At 46.3% G+C, this 13,712-nt stretch overlaps 1 long non-coding RNA gene across 1 annotated transcript; it reads left to right on the forward strand.

Moving 5' to 3' along the window:
* The first annotated feature begins 9,927 nt into the window (after positions 1 to 9,927).
* LOC129734583 (uncharacterized) lies at positions 9,928 to 13,443 on the forward strand. Its single transcript, XR_008730117.1, has 2 exons — positions 9,928 to 12,791; positions 13,135 to 13,443. It is a non-coding gene; the product is annotated as an uncharacterized LOC129734583 (long non-coding RNA).
* Positions 13,444 to 13,712: the final 269 nt, after the last annotated feature.

A 13,712-nucleotide genomic window follows, 5' to 3' on the forward strand; every position in this document is an offset into this window, starting at 1 on the left:
TTGTCTAGACAACAATTAACATGATGAGGCATGTTTACAGAGCACAGAGGAGTGGGAGACGGATTGCGCCAAGGATGGCGCCAAGGAAAGGTAACACCTTGTGGTTAATTGATGGCAGTTAACCACCAATCAGGGATTGCCTAGTATGCAATGCTTAGCTTCAAGAACCAATTAGTTTAAAACGCGCAGCTTCTGAAAGTGTATAAAAACGCGTGCTTCTGTACAATAAATTGACATTTGCTTGCATCAAGCTGCGTCCCGTCTCTTCATTCGCTGCATCCTACCTGGCAGGGAAAGAGTGAGTCAGGGGACTGGGGGAGAATATCAAAGTTTCCCCAGCTGACTCCCTGGTTCCAGTGATGCTTGGGAATGAGGTTATTGATTTTTTGATAGATAGTGCAGCAACTCATCCACTAATTACTATTTGTAAAGGACCTTTAAGTAAAATGACAATCCCAATTGTTGGGGCAACAGGAAAACAAACAATACAGACTTTCTTAAAACCTATGGAATGCAGAATTTTAAATACTAAAGTAACCAATGAATTTCTATATACGCCAGAATGCCCCCTCCTTCTACTAGGACGAAATTTCTTATGCAAACTGAATGCTCACATAACGTTCTCTGAGAATCTTATACAGCTCCACACCCTACCTGATGCGGCATGGAAAGCACAAATTTGCTTGCTGACAGATAAAAATTTTGAGGAGCCTGAAGACAACATCCTGGATGTGGTACTGAATGCAGTAATTCCCTTGGTTTGGACAGCTACGAAACTGGGAAGAACAAAGAATATATCTCTGTCCTGGTTTCAGCTGGGATAGAGTTAATTTTCTTCATAGTAGCTAGTGCAGTGCTGTGTTTTGGATTTGCTGTGAGGACAATGTTGACAGCACACTGATGTTTTTAGTTGTTGCTGGGTAATGTTTATACTAAGTCAAGGACTTTTCGGTTTCTTAGGCCCTGCCAGTGAGAGGGCTGGAGAGGCATAGGAAATTGGGAGGGGATACAGCCAGGTCAACTGACCCAAACTAGCCAAAGAGGTATTCCATACCATGGGACATCATGCTTGGTATATAAACTGGGGGTGGTGTAGGGCAAGGCCTCAAGGACTAGAGTCTGAGCACTGTTAGCCTGATGAATGGAGACATGTTAGGATTTGTAGGGCATAAGCCCTGGGAACAAAGGAACAAGTTAACAGCAGACTTTTAAGCCATAGCGGTTGAGATGCCAACCCGATGGACAAAAGAGGACATACAGCAAGATAAGGGAATGGATAGTGCTGATAAGGAACTTTGTTATTCACGAAAGTCAAGTAGAAAGAAAACCCCTAATCTTAGAATAAAGATTGATGCTAAGATAAGATAGACTAATCAGTACCTATTGTTTAAATGATGTGTCTTAGAAGATAAACAATCTGTGTAGCTCACGCTTAAGATTTAACCAATCAGTGTCTAACATGTAGAAGGTAGAAATGTATATGAATGTAAAAGAATCACTAATAATTCGACATCTTGCTTGCATCAAGCTATGTCCCGTCTCTTCATTCGCCGCAGGGTGGGGGTGGGGGGTGGCTGTGGCCTGCCAATCATTGCTCAGGGACTGGCTGGGCATTGGTCAGCAGGTGGTGAGCAGCTGTTTTGTGCATCACTTGTTTTCTTTTCTCCCTTCCCTTTGAATTTCATTCCTCTCCCTTTCTCCATCCCTTTCATTATAACTGTTATTATTATTATTGTTCTTTCATATTTATTTTATTTCAATTATTAAATTGTTTTTATCTCAAGGGTTGAGTTTTACATTCCTTTCCGATTCTCCTCCCCATCCCTCTGGGTAAGGGAGGAGTGAATAAGCAGCTGCGTGGTACTTAGTGCATGGGGTTAAACCACAACAGTTATTTTTGGTGCCCAACATGGGGAACGAAGGGTTGAGATAATGACAGGTCTAATCAGACTGTGTTAGAACGAAATTGTTGTCAGTATTCATTGTATTGGATTAATAATGAATGGGCACAGTGCTGATTGCTCTGCTCTTGAAGTTGCTGTCCATGGTCTCAGGGCTGTGTTATTTACTTTAATTGCAGTATGTGTTCCCTATTGTGCTCTTTGTTTTCCTTTGGACCTGTGCTAAAGTTATCATACTGTTGTACTATATAGGGCTGTTTTATGATATGATGGACTCACTGGTCATAAAACTAATCCGGTCTATGAAATCAGTGGTATTGTTGCCCCTGTGCGTCAGGTGGCCCCTGGCAGGGAATACTAACAACTGCACCTTTGGCTTTGTTTTTCCAAAGAGTCAGCCTATGGGAGGGGTCTACACCTCCCCCTTCTCCCCAGGGCTTGTTACTGAAGCATTTAGGATTTTTGGAAATTCTGAATATCTTTGGACTGTTGGAAGCACCATAGTGCAGGTCCTGACCCTATTGCTAGGAATACTGAATGTAGTTTTCACTTCCTGGACCTGGTGGAGAATTAAGAGACTAATTCTAACTACTCTAGCCTCTGTAGCAGAAACAACTGCTACTCCAGTCCCACAGCAGGCGCCATGGCTACTCCAGCCTCTGTGGTGGGCACTGTGGCTGTTCTAGCCTGCATGGCAGGCTCTGCAGTTACTGCATCCCCTGTGGTGGGCACTGCAGCTACCTTGGCCCCCACAACTAGTGATGCAGAAGACCAACCCGAAGAGGGTCCCCTGTGGAGAGTCAGCCAAGTCACGACAACAATCACACCAATATGGCTACATGCCGTGCTCACTTTATTCAACAAACAGGTCACATTTATAACTTAAACCGACCGCTCACACGACTTTACACACAGGTGATTGGATAAAAGTCTCTAGGCCACGTGGGGTCCATGTCGCTGATTGGTGAGCATGCTGCAGGTGCCTGATCAGAGTGTGCCGATGAGAGTGTGCTGATTTCGCGGTTCCCAGGACTTGCTCTGCACCTGCCTTCTTGTTTGTGCATAGCTTGTTTTCTTTCTCACACTGCTTGTTCCCAGGACAATTTAAGGTTGCTTTGCAGCTTCAACTAACAGGCCTGGGTTGTCCAACCCGGACAATGGTAACATATGTCCTCGGTCCTTTAAAAATCCCTCTACACCAACCCATGTCAGTGTCAGTGGCCCCTATACAGAAGAAGAAATGGAAATGGAAAGCAGCTCATTTGGTGAAGGAGGATGAAGCAGGGCCATCACAGGAACAAGATGAAGAAGGGGTAACCTCTAATCCATATCTCTGAGTAAACTGCAGGATATGTGGAAAGATTATGCCCATCCACCAGGTGAACACATTATCACCTGGTTGCTTAGATGCTGGGATAATGGGGCTAATAGTGTAGAACTTTAGGGTAGGGAAGCCAAGCAGCTGGGATCACTTGCTAAAGAAGGGGGCATTGATAGGGCAATTGGAAAAGGAGTGTGAGCCATCAGCCTCTGGAAGCAACTCCTGTCAAGTGTGAAGGAAAGGTATCCCTACATGTTGCCCAACCAAGTGGACTGCAATAGAGGAGGGTATCCAGTACCTGAGGGAATTAGCTGTGAAAGAGAAAATCTATTATAACCTGAACAATCCAGTCACCCACAGATCATGATGAAGTTCTATGCACACAACCCACATGGCAGAAATTGGTACAGAGCGCACCACTGGCATATGCCAACTCATTGGCAGTAATGGGTTGGTCAGACACTGTACCACCAACCGTGGATGAAGTGCTTCATCATCTCTGAGACTATAAAGATAGTGTCTCTACCTCCATCATCTCAGCTACAGAGAGACTGGTCCAGCAGCTTCACAAGGCTATGTCCTAGTCCCCACCAAAACAGACTCGCATCTCAGCTATCAACCTTAGATGTCCTTCTTTTTGGAGGGGATAATGTAGAAAATACACACCACGGAGTACTCTGTGGGTTTATCTGTGAGACCACAGAGAGGACATGAGGAGGTGGGATAGAAAACCTACCTCAGTTCTAGAGGCACGAGTGTGTGAACTACAAGGAAAAACAGTCACAAATAAGGAGTCTTCCAGGAAGGCTTCTGCTCCAGTCTCCAGAGGACAGTTTCCCAGACAGAGCGATAGAGCTGACTTTACCCTTGATCCCGTGAAAAGGAATTCTAACCCATTCTGGCAAAACACAAGTGAGTGGAACCACTCCACGCTACATCTGTTTTACACTGCTTGCCATTCTAGTGGAGAATCCTACAACCACGATTAGGGGAGCCCTTCCTCCAGCCAAGTGGAGGCCAGGGATACCCGGGTTTACTGGACTGTGTGGATCCAATGGCCTGGCACGTCAGACCCACAGGAATATAAAGCTCTAGTAGATACAGGTGCACAGTGTACTTTAATGCCATCGAGCTATGAAGGAGAAGAACCCATTAGTAGTACTGGAATGACAGGAGGTTCTCAACAGCTAACTGTCTTGGAGGCTGAAATAAGCTTGACTGGGAATGAGTGGCAAAAACATCCCACTGTGACTGGCCCAGAGGCTCCACGTATCCTTGCCATAGACTGTCTTAGGAGAGGGCATTTCAAAGATCCAAAAGGATATTGGTGGGCTTTTGGTATAGCTGCCTTGGAAACAGAGGAAATTAAGCAGCTATCTACTTTGCCTGGTCTCTCAGTGGACCCATTTGTGGTGGGGTTACTGAAAGTCAAGGAACAGCTGGTGCCAATTGCTACTACCACAGTGCACTGGCAGCAATACCGTACCAACCGAGACTCCCTGATTCCCATCCATACGCTGATTTGCCAACTAGAGATCCAAGGAGTGATCAGCAGAACCCGTTCAGCCTTTAATAGCCCCATATGGCCAGTGCAAAAGTCTAATGGAGAATGGAGACTAGAAGTGGACTATCATGGCCTGAATGAAATCATGCCGCCATTGAGTGCTGCTGTACCAGACATGCTAGAACTTCAATATGAACTGAAATCAAAGGCAGCCAAGTGGTATGCCACTACTGATATTGCAAATGTGGTGTTTTTGATCCCTTTGGCTGTGGAGTGCAGGCCCCACAGAGATACTACCACAAGCTTCATGCTCTGCCCCACACAGGAAAGGAAAATGCCCCCAACCCACCCTGACCCTTTGGAACTTACAAGGCCCCCATCCCACGCAGATACAGCCACATGCCCACCTGTAGCCTCAGTCATAACCCCACACACGGGCACGATGGGAAAAGATCTTGACACACAGCACCCTAATGACATCACAGCCCTTCCAGATAATTCCCTAGGCAATCCCGCCACTATAAACAGGCAGCTCGGCGCGGCGGGGCAGGTTCCCAACCAATGAGAGCACCCTGAGGGAGTGGTACTGGCTTGTACTTCCCAATGGGCTGTAGTGATAGGGAGGCAAGGCGAGTCAATGAGCGCAGCGAGACAACAGGCACCCTCTCGGCCCAATGGGGTGGAGGCACGTGCGGGCAGGACTCACATGACGTGACACATCACATGACGGGCAGGGGCGGCTCAGCTCAGCGAGCGCGTGTGTCGCTCTGGGATAGCACGAACACTGGGTGCTGGGAGTGGCAGTAGCGGTGCTGCTACACAGCCTGTCGCTGATACTGGTGTCCTGGTGGGGATGGAGGCTTGGCCCCTCTGTCCCCTGTGGTGACAGCATGTCTCAGTAGGGCTGGGGGGCCAGTCCCTCTGCCCTATGGGGTGATAGGGTGTCCCTATGGGGGTGAGAAGGGAGGTTAGCCCCTCTGCACCCTTTGGGTGACAGGGTGTCCCGATAGGGGGGGTGGGATAGTGGTGTTAAACCTCTGTGTTATGGAGTGACGGGGTGTCCCTATGGGGCTGGGGGGGGGTGTCTGCCCATGGGGTGATAGGGTTTCACTGTGGGGCTGGGAAGGAGAAGTTAGCTCCTCTGCCCCTTTGTGGGTGGGGAATGGAGGCTAACCTTTAGCCCCGTTGCCCCAAAGGGCTAACAGGACATCCCTACGGGGCTGAAGGCAAGGGAGAAAGGGGTTGGCGCCTCTGCCCCCATGGGGTGACAGGGTTTCCTGGGGGAGTGGGGGGGGGGGGGGGGGAGTGGGGGGGGTTAACTGTTCTGCCCTCCCTACTGATTAGGGTGTCCCCATGGGTCTGAAGAGGGTGGGAGGAAGGGGTTAATCCCCCTGCCCCATAACAGTGCATCCTAGTGGGGCTGGGAGGAAGGGGTTAAACCTCCCTCTCCATGGGGCTGCAGTACATCCCTATGGGGCTGGAGAGGGTGGTGAGGTGAGGGTTAACCCCTCTCTCCCCTCCTGCTTTGAAGGGAATACTGTGCCATGTTGGAGCTGTGTGGTGTGGCCAGGAAGGGGTTGAACACCCCACCACCCCTGTTGGGTGCACCAGGTATCCCAGTGGGGCTGAACGGGTGGTGAGGAAATGGGTAAACACCCAGCCCCCTCCAGGTAACACTAATGGGGTCAGAGAGGCCAGCAAGAAGGTGGTTAACGTGTCTCCAATTGAGGTGCCTGGCCGACCCAGTGGGGCTGGAACCTGAATGCAGGCCTGCTTGGGTGTGTGTGTGAACCTCTTCCCCATGAAGGTGACAGCTTCTTACTGAGCCCCTAAATTGGGGCACTGTGGGGGGGTATGGAGGTGCTTGAACCCATCCCTACACCAGTGTGAGCACCCCAGTGGGGCTGGAAGTGGGGGACCCTATATGGGGAGACACTGAGTGGGGCTTGACACCATCCCCATGCAATGGGGCCATGCCGGCAGAGGCAGTGAGGTTTAACCCCATCCCCACAAAGGTGTTGGCACCCCAGTGGGGCTGTCGTCAGGGAGAGGGAGGTGGGGAGAGGGAGGCAGTGGGGAGAGGGAAGCAGTCAGTACTCCTGGGGTCCCAGTGAGGGAATGATTCATTGTGGGTAGTAACGACATTGCTGCCTGGTTCCCTGTGGCTGCCAGCCAGCACAGGCACTGGTGGCTCTGCCTGCCCCAACACGCAGAGATCCCCTCTAGCCCCCTGACCAAACCCAGGATATGCTGCCATGCCAGCCATCCTGCTTTTCTGGAGCCACACCGAGAGGTATGCACCCATCCTGGCTTGTCAACCCCAATGCTCAACACTCAGAAAGCCACCAGACCCCAACCACTGGGGACACAGCAGGTTGGGGGCTGTCACCTGCCTGGCTTTTTGCTTGCTGAGGGTGGGGTGCAGGTGTCACCTGGTAATATCCTGGCCACAACTGCCCTGTTTCCACAGTGGGCATCCAGAGAGGATGAAAGTGTTATGACAGATGGAGCCCAACATCATGGACTAAATGAATTCAATGGACTTTTAGATGTATGGCCTATAGATTAAGGGGATGATATCCTTGTGTTTATATCAAAAGACAGGGAAGGTGACAGTGTATTGGAAAGTGTAGCCTGATGTAAATGGTATGGAATAAGGGGTGGATACTGTCCTGGTTTCATCTGGGATACAATTAATTTTCATCTCAGCAGCTGGCACAATGCTGTATTTTGGATGTAGTATGAGGATAATATTGATAACACACTGAGGTTTTTAGTTGTTGCTAGGTAATGTTTATACTAAGTCAAGGACTTTTCAGTTTTTCAGACCCTGCCAGCAAGAAGTCTGGAGGGGCACAAGAAGTTGGGAGGGGACACAGCCAGGACAGCTGACCCAAACTAGCCAAAGGCGTATTCCATACAATGGGATGTCATGCTTGGTATATGAACTGGGGGGAGTTTGCCAGGGCTTTGAGATTGCTGCTCGGGGACTGGCTGGGCATCGGTCAGCAGGTGGTGAGCAATTGTATTGTGCATCACTTGGTTTTTTTCCTTTTGGATTTTATTCCTCTCTCCCTCTCTCTCCTTTTCATTACGGTTATTGTTATTATTATATGATATTTTATTTCAGTTATTAAATTGTTCTTATCTCAACCCATGAGTTTTACCTTTTTCTTGAATCTCCTCCTCATCCCACCAGGGGAGGGGGGAAAGTGAGTGAGTGAGTGGCTGGCTGCATGGTGCTTAGTTGCTGGCTGGGGTTAAACCACGACATGGTGTCAGATGGGATTCATCTTTCTCAAAGGAGGAAGAGTGTCTTTGCTTACAACCTATTGGGGCTGACTGACAGCACTTTAAACTAGACTTGAAGGGGAAAGGGGATATCAGGCTCGCCCATGACAAGCCATGGGACAACATGCCAATATTTGAGGGACAGGATGCTAGCAAGGGCTCTCAGCCTGTTGCTCTGAGATCTGCAGGGTATACTGGAGCACACCTGAAAAGTCTTTAAGGAGATGAGCCAGGGGTTCCTGAAATAATAGGAGTCAACAGGGAAACACCAGTGAAATACCTCAAAGGGATTAAGGAATGTTCCTCTAAAAAGGTGACATGGCCGACAGCCCAGCTGAAATGCCTCTACATCAGTGCACACTGCATGGGCAACAAACAGGAGGAGTTGGAGGCCACTGTGCTGCTAGAAAGTTATGACCTAGTTGTCATTACTGAAAATTGGTGGGACAAATCCCATGACTGGAGTGCAGCTACAAGGTGTTCAGAAGGGACAGGCAAGGAAGGAGGGGCAGAGGGGTTGCCCTCTGTGTCAAGAAATGGATAGGTTGTGAAGAGCTGTCTCTGAAGAATAGCCGTGAGCAGGTTGAAATCTTATGGGTAAGAATTAGAGACCAAACCTGTGGATAACTGGCTAGCTGAAAAGGGTCACATAGACATAGTCCAGCTGGCTGGACAAAAATGCACATTGTTCTCAGCTTATCTGAAATAAAGCAAAAATACATTATCCTTGGCTGTTCTTGTTACACAATAACAGGAAGATCACGGTGGGAAAAGAATGTTGCAGGTGGGAACAGATAACTACAGAAGAGAAACTAGGGGCGGGCTTGGTATTTAGGCAACTAACCAATAATGAGCTTAACTTTTGTAATATGTATGAGCTAATTATAACAAGGCATAAAAGGTGACTGTAAGGTACAATAAACAAAGTCTGCTGATCACTCATATTGAGTGACTGTGTCTTCCCTCCGTCGCGACACAAACCAACAAAGGGAACCTTGTGGTCGGTGTTTACTACAGGCTGCTTGATCAAGGGAATCCTACTGATGAAGCCTTCTTACTCCAGCTACAGGAGGCATTGCGCTCGCAGTCTCTCATCCTGCTGGGCGACCTCAACCACCCCGACATCTGCTGGAAAAGTAGCATGGCAAGCTGCAGGCAGTCTAGGAGACTCCTGGAGTGCACTGAGGATAACTTCTTAGGCCAGGTAATATACAGCCCTACTAGAGGGGATGCATTACTGGACCTGTTGGTCACCAACACAAGTGAGCTAATCAGAGATTTCAAGATTGAAGGCAGCCTGGGCTGCAGTAATGATGCACTGGAGGAGTTCACAGTCCTGAGGGATATGGGACAGGTGAAGAGTAAAGTCAGGACCCTGAATTTTAGGAAAGCAAACTTCCAGCTGTTCAAGGAGTTAGTCAATGGGACCCCCTGGGAAACTGCCCTCAGGGACAAGGGAGCAGAAAAGAGCTGGCAGATCTTCAAGGATGTTTTCCATAGAGTGAAAGAGCTCTTGATTCCCATGTGTAAGAAATCAAGAAAGGAAGGCACGAGTTCAGCATGGCTGAGTTGAGACCTGCTGGTCAAACCAAACATCAAGAAGGAAATGCATAGGCAGTGGAAGTAGGGACAGGTATCCTGGGAAGAGTATAGGGACACTGCTTGGTTGTGTAGAGATGAGGTCAGCAAGGCCAAGGCATGGCTGGAGCTGAACTTGGCAAGGGACGCAAAGAATAGTAAAGGCTTCTTTAGGTATATCAGCCAGAAAAGGAAGGTCAAAGAAAGTGTACCCCTCCTGATGAACATGACTGCCAAGCTGGTAACAACAGGTGAGGAGAAGGCTGAAGTACTCAACTTTTTTGCCTCAGTCTTCACTGGCAATTCCTCTTCCCACACCTCTCGAGTGGATGGACCTCAAGGCAGAGACTGGGAGAGAAAAGTCCCTCTCACTGTAAGAGAAGATCAGGTTCAAGACCACTTGAGGAACCCAAACTTACATAAGCCTATGGGACCTGATGACATGCATCCCAGAGTCCTGAGGGGATTGGCTGATATCGTTGCCAAGCAACTCTCCATGATATTTGAAAAGTTGTGGCAGTCAGGTGAAGTCCCCAGTGACTGGAAAAAGGGAAACATTGAACCCATTTTTAAAAGGGGTAGAAAGGAGGACCCTGGAAAATACAGACCTGTCAGCCTCTCCACTGTGCCTGGGAAGATCATGGAACAGATCATTCTAGAAGCTATGCTAAGTCACATGGAAGACAGGGAGGACATTTGAGACAGCCAGCATGGCTTCACCAAGGGCAAAGCTAGTGGCCTTCTATGATGGAGTGGACTACTGATGTCATCTCTCTGGACTTCTGTGTGGCCTTTGACACAGTCCCCCACAACATCCTTCTCTCTAAATTGGAAAGATATGGATTTGATGGATGAACTGTTCAGTGGATAAGGAATTGGCTGGATGGTCACATCCAGGGGGTAGTGGTCAATGGCTCAATGTCCAGATGGAGATCAGTAACAAGTGGTGGCTCTCAGGGATATGTATTGGAACCAGTACTGTTTAATATCTTCAACAACATAGCAGGATCGAGTACACCCTCAGCAAATTTGCAGATGACATCAGGCTGAGTGGCACTATTCATATGCCTGAGGGACAGGATGCCATTCAGAGGGACCTGGACAAGCTCAAGAAATGGGACCATGTGAACCTCATGAGGTTCAACAAGGCCAAGTGCAAGGTCCTGTGCCCAGGTTGGGGTATCAGTGCAGGCTGGGGGATGAAGGCATTGAGAGCAGCCCTGTGGACAAGGACTTGGGGTGCTGGTGGATGAAAAGCTGCACATGAGTCAGCAATGTGCACTTGCAGCCCAGAAAGCCAGCTGTATCCTAGGCTGCATAAAAAGAAGTGTGGCCAGCAGGTCAAGGGAGGTGATTTTGCCCCTCTACTCCACTCTGGTGAGACCTCACCTGGAGTACCACATCCAGCTCTGGAGTCCTCAGTAGAAGACAGACATGGACCTGTTGGAGCAGGTGCAGAGGAGGGCCACAGAAATGATCAGAGGGATGTAACACCTCTCCTATGAGGAAAGGCTGAGAGAGTTGGGGTTGTTCAACCTGGAGAAGTCTCCAGGGAGACTTTATTGAAGCCTTTCAATACTTAAAGGTGGCTTATAAAAAAAGAGTAGGACAGACTTTTTAGAAGGTCCTATAGCAATAGGACAAGGGGTAATGGTTTTAAACTGGAAGAGGGTTGATTCAGACTAGATAGAAGGAAAAAACTCTTTATGATGAGGGTGGTGAAACACTGGAACAGGTTTCCCAGAGAGGTGGTAGATGCCCTGTCCCTTGAAACGTTCAAGGTCAGGTTGGATTGGGCTTTGAGCAACCTGATCTATTTGAAGATGCAGGGAGGTTGGACTAGATGACCTTTAAAACTCCCTTCTAACCCAAACCATTCTATAATTCTATGAAAAGAGTGGCAAAGCTGCATGCATAAACATACACACAGGTCCTAAGATACATATACATACATACCACAAAGTAAGCAGCAATCTTTCTTATATGTTTTGGGGTGCTTGGAGGCTTTTGCGTTGTTATTTTTCAGTTCCTCACAGTCACTCGAAATTAAATTCCCTGACTGACTTTGATAGTCATGTCTTTCAAGCTACAAAGCAGCTTATGCAATTAGGGAGATAAAACTCAGAGGCTTTTGTTGGGAAAGAGTTAGGATTGGACAATGAATGTATTTAACTTTTGAGGTTTCCTTTGGGTACTTTTCCTTATCACAGGTCACCTATTACATAGACAATGTTTTGGTATAGATATATCTATCTATCTGTATGTAAGAATACATATATATGTGCATACAGAAACTGTCAATGAAATTTCAGTTTTGCCCACCTATATGACGCTGGCCTCAGAGCTTTTTTTTCAAGTATGCTTGGCATGATTTTATCATTCCATTCCAATTTATCATTTCCGCTTTTTCCCTTAGGTTAACTGATAATCTGTATGTCATCATTAAAAACTTTTAAGTATCAGTTTGTTGTTAAAGTATGCTGAAGCAGAATAACATATCCAAGCAACTTCTGCCATGCTATGTTCAAGAGGTGGTACCAAATAGGCACAAATGCACCTTATTCTGTAATTTAACAAGGTGATAGTTCTTTAAGATTCCTTCATTCTCACAGTATCAAGTGAAACCTTTGATCAAAACTAAAATTACTTTTTTTAATCCATGAGGCATGGATAACTGATTAGTAACTCATTTTAAATACTACTCTCCCTATGGAGTAGAATATCAGTAACTCACACCTATGAGAGGCCTGGCTTGCAATTTAGTTTTCTGCATAGATAAAAAACTAAAGAAGGGAAGAAAATGTTTTTCTGTGTCAGGAACATCCTTCAATTATTATTATGATAATTTTACCATAATAAAAAGTGTCACACAATATTTTTTGGATCAATTAATGATTTTCTGATCTCATAGGAACTACCATCTTTCTGACAAGTAAAAAAAACCCATTATTCTTTTGTATGAACTGAGTAGTAGTAGGAGAAAGAAGAGAATGAGAGGAATGTTGTATGGGGCTGCTTAGGGCTCATCTAAGACATTACTGTATTAAAAATAAGGCTTAAAATCCTCCTAGTCCTGAAACAGAAACAGTGCTACTGACCTACTATACACAACTTTATGTTCTTCTAAATGGATGTGCATCTTGGACAGTCAACTCTTCTGGCATCTGACATGACTGAGCATAATACTGCCTTTCAGGTAAGCAAAAAATAACAATGGGTTTCATGAATCACCCTCACTTCTGAACTCACCTTAAACTTTGGACATGATAGAACACTATTTGAGGTATGATCACAGGAAGCAAACCATAAAATTTCAATTGCAGATACATTCATGATCAAAAAAAAAGTCAGTGCACTGCAGAATTATGCATTAATGTCTTGAATCTCCATACTAGGTCTCAATATATGGATTACCCTATATTTTTTCCATAAAGTACTTAACTTGAGAAAAACAGCTGATCAAGTAAAACATTTTTTGGATTGCACAGACATATTTGATTTTCTTCAGTTTTCCCCTTGCAATATGTTTTGATTGTCAGGTTTTAGATGCAGAAGAAATCATCAATGACAGAAGTTTACTCGCTTACCTCCAAAAAAGAAAAGCGAACAGAGGACTGCATGGACTGCAGGTGCTTGTTGGGGTTGGGCTCAGGCTCCTTGTTGTGAGACTGCAAGTTAAAATAATGTCATCTCTAGTGAACAGAAGGTTTAGCAAGAGTCACATTTTTTAGTGTAGGAGTTACAAAAGGAGTTTCAGGTAGAAACAGTCTTCCCGAACGATTTACAGTAGCTACACAGTTTTTGACTTAAAATGAAATTGTTTTAAATAAAACCAAATATGAAATCTGGTACTGGTGCATATACTTGACTGTGTTAGACACCCTCTGGGAACAATACTTGTGTACAGTTCCACAGAGAGGAAAAAAATGGTAAATTGCTTCAGACTTCTAAGCATTTTGTATGAAGCAGAATATGTAACTGGGACACTTTTTGTTTTTAAATCTTAGGATTTTTTAAAGGTTTTTATATGTAAATCAGATGTGTTTGAAAAAAGGAAACTAAAAATTATTAAGAGCTTTCATCAGTAATAAGAAAATCATAGTCAAAATTTCCAAAT

The sequence above is a fragment of the Falco cherrug genome, chromosome W (assembly GCF_023634085.1).
Source record: "Falco cherrug isolate bFalChe1 chromosome W, bFalChe1.pri, whole genome shotgun sequence".
NCBI classification, from domain to species: domain Eukaryota; kingdom Metazoa; phylum Chordata; class Aves; order Falconiformes; family Falconidae; genus Falco; species Falco cherrug.